The sequence below is a fragment of the Miscanthus floridulus genome, chromosome 7, assembly GCF_019320115.1.
Source record: "Miscanthus floridulus cultivar M001 chromosome 7, ASM1932011v1, whole genome shotgun sequence".
NCBI lineage: Eukaryota > Viridiplantae > Streptophyta > Magnoliopsida > Poales > Poaceae > Miscanthus > Miscanthus floridulus.
Window position 1 is genome coordinate 121705733 of NC_089586.1, and position 10926 is coordinate 121716658.

General features: G+C 48.3%; 2 pseudogenes; one reads left to right on the plus strand and one right to left on the minus strand.

Annotated features, from left to right (window-relative positions):
• Window positions 1-1086: 1086 nt before the first annotated feature.
• On the minus strand, window positions 1087-5571 carry LOC136466160 (UDP-glycosyltransferase 85A8-like; annotated as a pseudogene).
• A 2619-nt stretch (window positions 5572-8190) lies between these two features.
• Window positions 8191-10573, plus strand: LOC136467779 (receptor-like serine/threonine-protein kinase SD1-8; annotated as a pseudogene).
• The last annotated feature ends 353 nt before the right edge of the window (window positions 10574-10926 follow it).

Genomic DNA, 10926 nt, shown 5'->3' on the forward strand with positions numbered 1-10926 from the left:
TTCCTCCGGGTTTTTCTGCGGCAAGGTTTTTAACGAGGCATGTAATTCACCTGTTAATGGACATCAAGGGGGAGTGTTATGAAATATTAATGTGGATATCCATAACCCATATACCATCAAAGCTACAACCTTCTACATCAATAGTGTAACTCTTCTAGCATCAATTCTTGTAACTCCATCTCACATGTATGGCTATATATAGGAGGGCTTATGTATTGGAAATAAGATAAGATAAAAGAAAACAACTCATTTTCTTTCTCTCTAAATTTATTCTCCACATTCTTACATACGTATTCTTGATAGTAAAACTAGTTATTATATAACACATACAAGTTTATTTCCTTTCTGAAAACAGCATATAAATTCATCTCCTCGCTAGGAACAGCTATAGGACACTGGACTATGTGCGCCAAACTTTCTTAACTAAACTATATGCCCTACGTATCATAGACTCACTTTAATGTTAAACTTTGCCATAAATACGATACCAAATTTATTGGCCAGAGTTTTTTTAGCTCCCACAATTTAACTAACCTTAGTTGTGCAAGTTAGACATTAACCAAACAAATCCATAGGTGATCCCTGGAGGTTGTGTGCTGCTCATTAGGCTATGGGGCAAGCCTCTGACAGAGCAGGGACAGAGGGAACAAATACAAGTATGAAAAATCTGGCCATTGTGGCAAAGATACAGTGTCAAACAACCCTACAAAACCATACGGTGGGATTTAAATATTATTAGACGGTTTAAGGTGCTATAATGTCGAGCTTTATAGTTAAGAGGGATATGTAGCCAACCTTATTATATTGGGAGGTTATGTACATTTTTCTTACTATTTGTTGATTCATCGTCGTGTCAGCACTACACCACGTAATATACCACATCAACAAAAACCGCTAATAGCTAGAGGGGTTAAATAGACTTTTGTCTTTTTTTTTCCTTGGCTCCATTACTACAAGACTTGTATGTTCGTATTACTATTGGACATAGTTGAGTCGAGATACCAATTTTTCCATTTGAAATGATAATAACACCCAATTCCAAACAAGAAAACATTAGGAGAGGCTAAAATCAGCACGAAACCATTTTTAAGTAAATTTAGCTAGGGCGTCATTCCCTGCGAGCAGGAACTCGACCAGCCGGTCCAAGTTTTTGCTCGAGGATCCACCTTCGTCCACTGCCTGTCGAGCTTTCTCCTTCCACACCATCGACTTCACTCTCATCGCCTTGCCCCTCTCCCCGTCCATCGCCTCGCGCACGAGCCGCGCCACCTCCTCGCTCGTCACAGTGTTGTCGATCTCCATCCCAATCCCCCATTTGTCACACACGTACCGGTAGTTCGTCGGTTGCTCAGCGAAGAACGGCCAGCAGAGCATCGGCACGCTGGCGCATATGCTCTCCAGCGTTGAGTTCCACCCGAAGTGCGTCAGAAACAGACCGACGGACGGGTGCGAGAGCACCAGCTCTTGCGGGCACCAGCTCGCCAGGATTCCCCTTTCTTTGGTGTCCGTGACGAACCCCTCCGGCAGCATGGCGTTCTCGCCGGACACGAGGTCCGGCCTGATGACCCACAGGAACGGCGATGCTGCCGTGATGCTGCCGAAGTTGACGTACACCACCGAGCCCGGGCGCTGCGTCTAGAGCCACCGGAGGCAGCCCGTGTCCTCCTTCCAGAGGTTCCCGCCGATCTCGGCCAGCCCGCCTCCTCCCGCGGCGTTCGCGAACGTGGCGAGCGGGCCGACGGTGTACACGCGCGGGAACTCGCGGCGCAGCGCGTCGTACGTGTTGAGGATGACCCCGAGAGCCTTGCGCGCGTTCTGCGCCTCGCCGCCGTCGAAGTTGAGCATCACGTCGTCCCGGTCCGTCGTCCTGATGAAGCTGGGGATGTCCTTCAGACGGATGCCCGGCATGCCGGGGATCCAGTCGATCGCGGTGTCCAGGTACCCGTTCGTCAGGTCACTTTCGTCTAAGCAGAGTGCACAACAAGAACAAAGACGTCACATTGCAGCCCTCGGTGTGCAGCTAGTTAATTTTGGCAAATTATTGGTTTCAGATCAGATCCGAGCTCAACTCGATGCAATTCTTGTCTGAATCCGACAGAACTGATGCAATACTAAGGTACGTGACATTTGGAGCAGTATAATAACGAGACAAGCATATCTAGCTGGTGCTAAATGACAATCACTTTTAGCAGTACCGTAAACCTCATTGTTACTTTGTTAGAACCTATGTTTTCACGCTTCATCAAACAACACGTTCCTTGCTTGCTTTGATTTCCTTTAGGACGAGGAGCCGCACTCAAGTTCTGCTTCTGAAATCTGAACTTGTGTCTAGCTCCAGGAACCACTGATTACGCGTGTCGTACGATGGTGTGAACGTCACGACTCACAAGGCAAGGGAACGGCAGTCCATCTGTACGCGGCCCATCCTCAGTTTGGGAGCAAAGTACGTCGGCTTATTTTGCGCTCAACAAATTATTCAAGCCCAATCAAATGGGATTGACGGCCTCGTCCATTTCTATTTTGGCGCGGTCCAATCTTCGTGACAACAAAAGAATGGAATTTTTTTATAAAGGTATGGGCCTGGCTCAAAGACAAGGATTTTCCGGATAAATTTTGGGATTGAATCAAGTTGATGTAAAAGAAATGGAAATTTTGTAGATTTAAAAAAATTGGAAATTTTGTACAGCGCGTTGATATCGGCCCAAAGCCCATTTAGGTAAATCTCAATAGAAATTTCATGAGCTTAATAAGCTGATGTGATATAGTATTAATGAAATGAGATATGATAAAAGTTTAATGAAATGAAATGAGTTTCATGGCGATGAAACTTGTCTACACGGTTAACACATATGAGACTTGGAAACAATGAGATAAAACTCGCACGAGACTGGCCTTAAGTGAATATCACAGGTTCCATCAGCTCTATGATCCCTATTTTCAAATGTATGGACCATCAACAACATTTATAATTGTCATAAATCTTTCTCGCAGACACCAATTTCTCTATCAAACTAATCTCATTGGGAGTTTGATCAGAGTTTTATTCGTATTTAATAGGCTATTGCATAAGCCTTTTTGTGACATGTTAACATTTTTAAGAAGAGGGAGAAGGAATAAGTTTCATGGAGATGAAACTCTTTTGGCTCGGTCATCAACTCATGACGTGTTATAGTAGTAAAACCCCCTTTGGATTGAAGGAATTTTGGAAGAAAAACGAAGGACTCCAAAACCTATAGGAATCACTGTTCATCCCTTTGGCATGAAGGATTTGTGCACAGGAGAAATGGAGGAATGTTTCCTATAGGACTGATTCCACTGGAAAATTGTAGGAAAGAAACGTCCAGTCTGACCTCATTGTTTTTCTGCATGTCGCGTAGGATCGAGGCAATTTGGCTTTGCTGATGGTACTGTATAACGTAGGCAGCCCAACTTTGGTCAATGCTTTTCCATCATCAAATGTATAAATTATGTGCTTTTTTCAAATGATAATTAACAGATGTGATAATTATTTCCTTTGCAAGATTCCTTTATTTTTTCCTCGACCTCATCCAAACGACTCTTTCTCCAAAAATCCTACATTTTTAATTCAGCTGTTTACACATGCATTCCTATTCTATTCTTGTGTTTTTCATATTCCTACGTTTTGATAATCCTATGTCTCAAAGGAGGCCTAAATGTCTATAAGGGCCCCTTTGGAACGCATGAAAGATCAAACATAGGAATAGGAGAAACATATGATTTTCATAGGAATGTATACACAAGACAGAGGATTGAGAAACACAGAAAAACTAAGGAGTAAACCGTTTGGATGGAGCACAGGAAAGGAATTGGAAAGATTGATAAATTATTGTAGTCATACAATATTGATCTTCAAATGCTCCACTTGCATGCCACTTTTTAGAGCTTTGCATCAGCGTCAACTGGCACATTTGCCTCGATCCTACGCGAAGGGGTGAGAAAAATGAGGTTCAGGTAGATGTTTCTTTTCCTACGATCTTTTCCTTTGAAATGAGTAGGATAGGAAATTTTCCTTTAGTTTTCCTATGGTCCAATCCTCCATCCAAAGGCATAAACAGTTCTCAATCCTATAGGAAATGAAATCCTCCATCTTTCCTATGAAAAATCCTCCAATCCAAAGGAGGCCTAAAACAAAATAATAAAACTATGCATTGAGAGGAATGATTCATCCATGTTTCATTGTATTTTTTTTAAAAAAAATGCTACAAAACTTTCTTCGGAAAAATAGCCTTATTAGTCTGCTCGTTTAAGCTTGCGCTTGCTGCGGTTGCATCTGCGGCTGCTAGCAGTAGCTGTTTGCTGCATTCGCGGTCGCAGCAAATGTGCACAGCCTGAGACGGAGCTTCGGCAAAGGCTTGCGGTCACCAGGTTCGAACGCTGGTGCTTCGTCGGGATTTATTCTAAAAATCTGTAGCCTCTCGTGGAGCAAAAAAAAAGATTGTGATGTGTCCGTCGCCTATGAAATCAGTGCATTTCGGTGATCTTAAGAAAAGACGCGGTCTTCTATATCTGAGTGTAGTTGTAGTTTTGTTTGTACATGGATGGTGTGAGTAGCGTGCGTGTGTTGAGTGGGTGTATGTATGTACGAACAACTGTACCACAGATGAGAGGCAAAAAAAAAAAAAAAATGTGCACAGCCTCGATCCTAACCGTTTTTTAGGAATTAGCCTCTGGTAGCTGTTACGCGCGCTACGTGCATAGGTGGTGTACAATATCTTGGCACTAAATTTTTTTAAGCAGACTGGAGGGGCCTAAGTCCCTACAGTGAATATCTTGGCACTTTGGCAGTCCTTGATAAAATACCAAAGAAAAGCTATCTTGGCGAAGTAACATTTGGATTCCTCAGCGCGCAACGACATATGAACGCCCACGTGGTCACGTACGCCGGCATGGCCTCCTTGTTTCTTGGACTAACGTAACTACTAGCAGCAGCATTGAGAGGTCCGACGGCTACCAGCTCGCTCCTGCCGGCGTGGCCTGATTGGCTGTTTCGTTTTGACTTTCACACTATTTATAGTGTAGTCGTCGGTCAAAATGACACCTGACAATATAATCACGTCGCTGGGCTGGCCAGATCTCTCAGTTTTTGAGCTCGGTTTGACCCTTGGACAGTTACGTTGGTCGTTGGACCCCTGTATTTCAGCACTCAGCAGCCGCCCGATCGCGATCGCAAAATATCTCTCTCATTCTCTCGTCATGAAGTGCTTTGACGTCAGGAAGGGCGTCATGCTCCCGAACCGCGTCGTCTCCACCATGGCAGCAACAGCGGGAGAGCTCTACCATTACCCGAGATACTACATTTACTGATCCCTCCGTGAGCCACGTCATCAGTTTTCCCTGCACATCCGATTCCACATCAACGGCAGCAGATCAACAACTCCGGAAACTTCCACACCTTCCCGGCCCTGCAGCCCACCACGCTTCTACGGTGCCGCACTGCGGCTGCAGCTCCTGCATCCGCCGCGCGTGAGGCAGAGCCGACCCCCTCCGCTTCTCCTTCACTCTCTCCCTCACGCCTCCCTCGGCCTCCACCGCCCGCTCCGCCTCCCACATGGCCGCCCTGAAATGAGCTTTACCTTGTGTAATCATGCTTATTTCATATCTTGTGAGTACATTGTGTTGGCTTGGATCATATAAGCATGTCTAACCCTCTTTTGTTCTTATTGTCAATTGTTCATATGAACCAAGCACGTTGAAAACCTCACTCATCTCTTATACATACTCGAGGTTGTGTTGTCATCAATCACCAAAAAGGGGAGATTGGAAGCATCTAGGCCCCTAGTTTGGTTTCGGTGATTAATGACGATATGAGATTAATGTGACTAACGTGTGTTTTGCAGAGCCAACTTAAGTTAGGTCATAATAATAGTGATTGATTGGACAATTATGGTTCATGCCCCTGTCGATGGAAATCGTTTCAGTTTTCAAAGGATGGACGACAAGGTTAAGGACGAACTAGTTCTAAGTGTCGTTTGGCGTTGGAGAGACACTTAGAGTATCATAGGACTTTGTTTTTCCTTTGACCGTACTATTAAGGGGGTATGAACTAGTAGCTTGACTTAGATGAATCTAATGGTTTAGCTGTGGTATACACTTGTCAAACTTAGCACCAGGTAGCTCAAGGACAGCCCATAGATCAGTTGAAGTCGATGCCGTTCACAAAGTCCGATCAGCGTTAGCTCGCACAGATAGGGCTTGCTCATCGGCCGGACGCTGGCTCCTAGTCAGGATCGGACGCGCAGGTGTGCACAACTGAAGAGTGAGCATCACTCATGAAGGACCGGACACTGTGACCTGACACACTAGAGGCTGCGTCCCGTCAACAACAGTAAGCTTCTAGAGAAGAAAATTGATGACCAGACGCGTCAGATGAGTGGTGATCGGACGCTGGTCAGAGTCCGGTCTCTGATGACTGTGCTAGCGTCATGTAGCCGTTGGCAACTGACCAGACGCATCCGGGCACTTTGACCTGAGCGTCCGGTCACCTCGAAATGTGCTGAGTTGGATCCCAACGGGTATGTTTTGAAGTGGGGAGTATAAACACTTGCCCCACTCGTCCAACTTACCTCTCTTGCCCATTTGTTCAGCTGAGAAACACCTTTGGAGTGCAAGGGAGAGCAAGAGCCTAGTGGGGTGATTGAAATTTGATAATCCAAGATTAAGGACCTCATTAGTGCATAGAGAGTAGCAAGTGCGCATCCACCTTTCTTATTAGGCTTGTCTTGGTCAAGTGAGAGTTTGTGCTTGTTACTCTTGGTAATCGTCATCACCTAGATGGCTCGGTGGTGATTGGAAGCTTGGTGATCATCCGACGGAGCTTGTGGATGACCCAAGTCATGCTGTGAGCGGTTGTGGGCGATTCACCATGACGGAGTGTCGAAGAATCAGCCCATAGAGAGCACTTGATCCTTGCGCGGATCAAGGGGGAGCTACACCCTTACGCGGATGCTCCAACGAGGACTAGTGGGAGTGGTGACTCTCCGATATCTCAGAAAAACATCGCCGCGTTGCTCTCCTTCTCTTTACTTTGAGCATTTACATTTGAGCAATTCAATTCATGTCTTTACATTCTTAGAATTGCCAAGCTAGAGTAGGATTAAAACCTAGTGTACAAAACTTTTATACGGTAGACCAATAGAAAACACTTCTAGGCATAAGAGGGTGAAATGGGCTAAGTGTATGGCTTAATTATTGCAAGAAATTTAGAACTAGCCCAATTCATCCTCCTCATAGACATCTGGATCCTTTCACTGTACTAACAAAAATTTGCTCTAATGTATAATTTCTTGCCATGCTGCTAGTGTGGTATCATTGAACAATCAAATATCAATATTATATGACGAACAACTTTCTCCACACATTTTATTCTGATTCTTCCAATAGCCAACCTAAAAGTATTTTTGTTTACTTTTTGCACCGGGTGCTTAAATATGCTACAGATGCTTAAATATTCTAAGCTACCACCTTTGCTCCAATGCATTGTACCTTTTCTACTAATTTCTCTCTCTTCCTTGTACATCCTTAGTGAGCATATTAGAGCTGCCCTAAGAAGGTGCAAAGAGGAGAGAGAAGTGCAAGAAGGTACAATACATTGGAGAAAAGGTGCTAGTAAAGAATATACTAGCCCATCTGCACATGTTGCCGATGCAAATTGTTTAGAAAGCTATTATAAAAGATTGTTGGAGAAGGATAAAATTTAAGGTTGTTATTTCTTATGTTTACTTGCTAGATCTATTTCTTAGCACCTTCCGTACGTGGTAAACTTTGCATCTCATCACAACAATATACTCCCTCCACCGTCTAAAAAAAAGTCGCCTAGAGTTATGTGCATGTTAACTTTTCTTAAATTCGACTAAATTTGTAAAAAAATTAACAACATTTGTATCTCTAAATAAGTTTATTATAGAAATATATTCAATGATTAATTTAATAAACTTATTATATACCATAAATATCTATAATCTTTTGGATATATTTGATTAAAGCTGAAAATACTTGATTTCTTTAAAAAAGAGTTAAATGCACCAGAGATCCATTAACTTATGAGTAAGTTTCAGTTGGGTCTATCAACTTCCAAAGTGGCTTTTTGGGTCCATAAATTTTTAAAATGGTTCACTGCAGTCCATACCTATTTATTTAACCTTAAATTCAAAACACGTTTGTAGAAAACCCCTTCCCTCACCTCGTCACTTACGCGGACGGCTCCGTGGCGCCCGCCGTCGCTACTGCGGGCGCGCTGGCGAGCCGCTGCTGTCCTCCAACTGGCAGCTTTCCTTGCTATTGCTACTACTGCTAGTTCGCCAATGGAGGCAGTGAAACGCGTCTGCTCGCTGTCCCGGCCACCCATGGCACCGCTGCCCGCCTTCTTCTTTCTCACCGTGGCTGCCTTCGCGGCCAGAGACACCATCCTCCCCGGCGAGGGCATCTCTGGGAACGAGACGCTGGTGTCCCGGAACGGCGTGTTCGAGCTGGGGTTCTTCTCGTCGGGGACGGATTTATACCACTTCCTGGGCGTCCGGATCAGGAACATGCCGAGGAACGCGGGCACCCCGAAGTTCTGGTTCGGGCACCGGGTCTACATCTCCGACCTTTCCAGCGCGGCGCTGCAGCTCTTCGGCGACCGCCTGTACATCACGGAGGCCGGGGCCCCTACCTCTGGTGGTCAAGCGTGGCGGGCGACGACAGCGACGGCGACGGCCCCGCGCCCGCACCCGCATCCGCCGTCGCGGTCCTCCTCGACAGCGGCAACCTCGTGGTGAGGGACCAGGCCAACTCGTCGCGGGTCCTGTGGGAGAGCTTCGACTACCCCGGCGACGCGCTGCTCCCCGGCGCGAGGCTCGGGCTCGATGGGGACACCGGGAACGACGTCTCGCTGACGTACACCAACACGAACTGGTTCAGCGCCTCAGCGTCAGCGTCGACCAGCAGCCTCAGCGTCGACCAGCACAGGAGGAACGGGTTCGTGCTCGCCACGGACGGTTGGGACGTCCTCCGGGGAACCTTCCCGGAGTGGATGGTGTCTTCTCAAGATAACGGCAGTTCACTGTTGCTGCTCAAAAATCGTCCGGGTGCAGGCATGGCGGAGCACTTGCGGCTCCATCTGGGGCAAGTGAGCCTACGGAGCTGGTCGAGTTTTGCTGGCTGCTGGGTGGCCCGCTGGACCTTCCCTTCCGACTGCAAATCCAGCGCCTTCTTCTGCGGCCGTTTCGGCGCCTGCACGAGCAACGGCACGTGTGGCTGCGTCCATGGATTCGAGCCTTCGAAACCATCAGAATGGCAGCGTGGATACTTTGTGGACGGATGCTCGAGGTCTCGTCTACTGAGGTGCACGGCAGATGATGGCCTGACGGTGGAACACGAAGACTCGTTTGTGCTGCTAGACAACCTGCGAGGGCACCCTTGCAACTCGCAGAACGACACGGCAGAGGGTGACGAAGGATGCAGACAAGCCTGTTTGAGCAAATGCTACTGCGTCGCATACGTGTATGACGATGACTCTGGATGCAAGCTATGGTACAACTACCTGTACAACGTGAGTTTCGCTGCTCCACGGGGCTACCATTCTTGCAAACATGCAGGCACCGCCGCCGGTGGTACGGCCATCAGTGCAGCATAGGGGTGCCGTGGACACGGATCATGCGCTTGGCCTGGCGGCGACGAGGCCGGCGTGTGAGACGGACGACAAGCTGCTCGTGAGACGGCTCACGGAGGCGGTGAGGTGGCAACCCGAGGCTGCTGCTGCAGTGGCCAGTACGATCACGAAGGCCAAGTCCGGCGAAGCCAGGCGGCGTGGCAAGGCCGACGTCGACGCGTGGGTCGTCTTTGCCGGGCCTGACGTGGCCGGGAAGAGGAGCATGGCCGAGGCGCTGTCCAAGTCCGTCTTCGGCACGGGGGCGGCCACCGTGCGCCTCGGCTACCCGCAAGCCGGCGATGACGGCGGCGAGTCCGTCGTGTCGTGCCGTGGCCAGACGGCGCTGGACCGCATGGCGGAGGCGATACGGGCGAACCCGTTCTGAGTCGTCGTGCTGGATGGCATCGACCACGCCGACAGCGTCGTGCGCGGGTTGCCAGATCACCTTCGTCGTGATGTCGCAGTGGTCGCCGCCGTTGCCAGATCACCTGAGGAGCTCGCAAGGAGCCGAACCCTTTCTTCCTGACCTGCCATGGAACCTGGAGCACGGGATGATGACCGGTGGACGAGCTGGCGCAGGCGCTGGACGCGCTGGGCCTGGACGCCGACCGCGCCGGCCTGGCCGCCACCGTCGGCGCCTACGTGCCCGACGGCTCCGCGGGGAGGAAGAGCGGCGGCTGGAGGAGGGCGCTGGGAAGCGAGCTGCCGGTTGGAGGACAGCAGCGGCTCACCAGCGTGCCCGCAGCAGCGACGGCGGGCGCCACGGAGCCGTCCGCGTACGTGACGTGGTGCGGGAAGGGGTTTTCTATAAATGTGCTTTGAATTTAAGGTTAAATAAATAGGTATAGACTATAGTGAACCATTTTAAAAGTTTATGGACCCAAAAAGTCACTTTGAAAGTTGATGGACCTAACTGAAACTTTCTCACAAGTTAGTGGATCTCTGGTGCATTTAACTCTTTAAAAAATATGAATGGCACTCTCTATAAGACAACGACGGAGAAAATGCAAAGTTGCCCTCGGAGTCTCTCCAACCGCTTGCTAGACGAGATAGTTGTGTGGGCATTAGCCCCCTCGTTTTCATTATTATTACAGTATTGTTAAGTCTCCTCTGCCGTCGGTGAGTCGGTCCAAGGAAGCAGCTGATGTCCGGATCACCGGGCGGCGAGCCGGTGACATCGCGGCGAGACTTTCTCGGCAGGGATCGGACGACATGCTTTCTTCAGCGTATACCGCGGATACCGCCAGAGTGCATTGAACGTGACTCGATCAACTAGC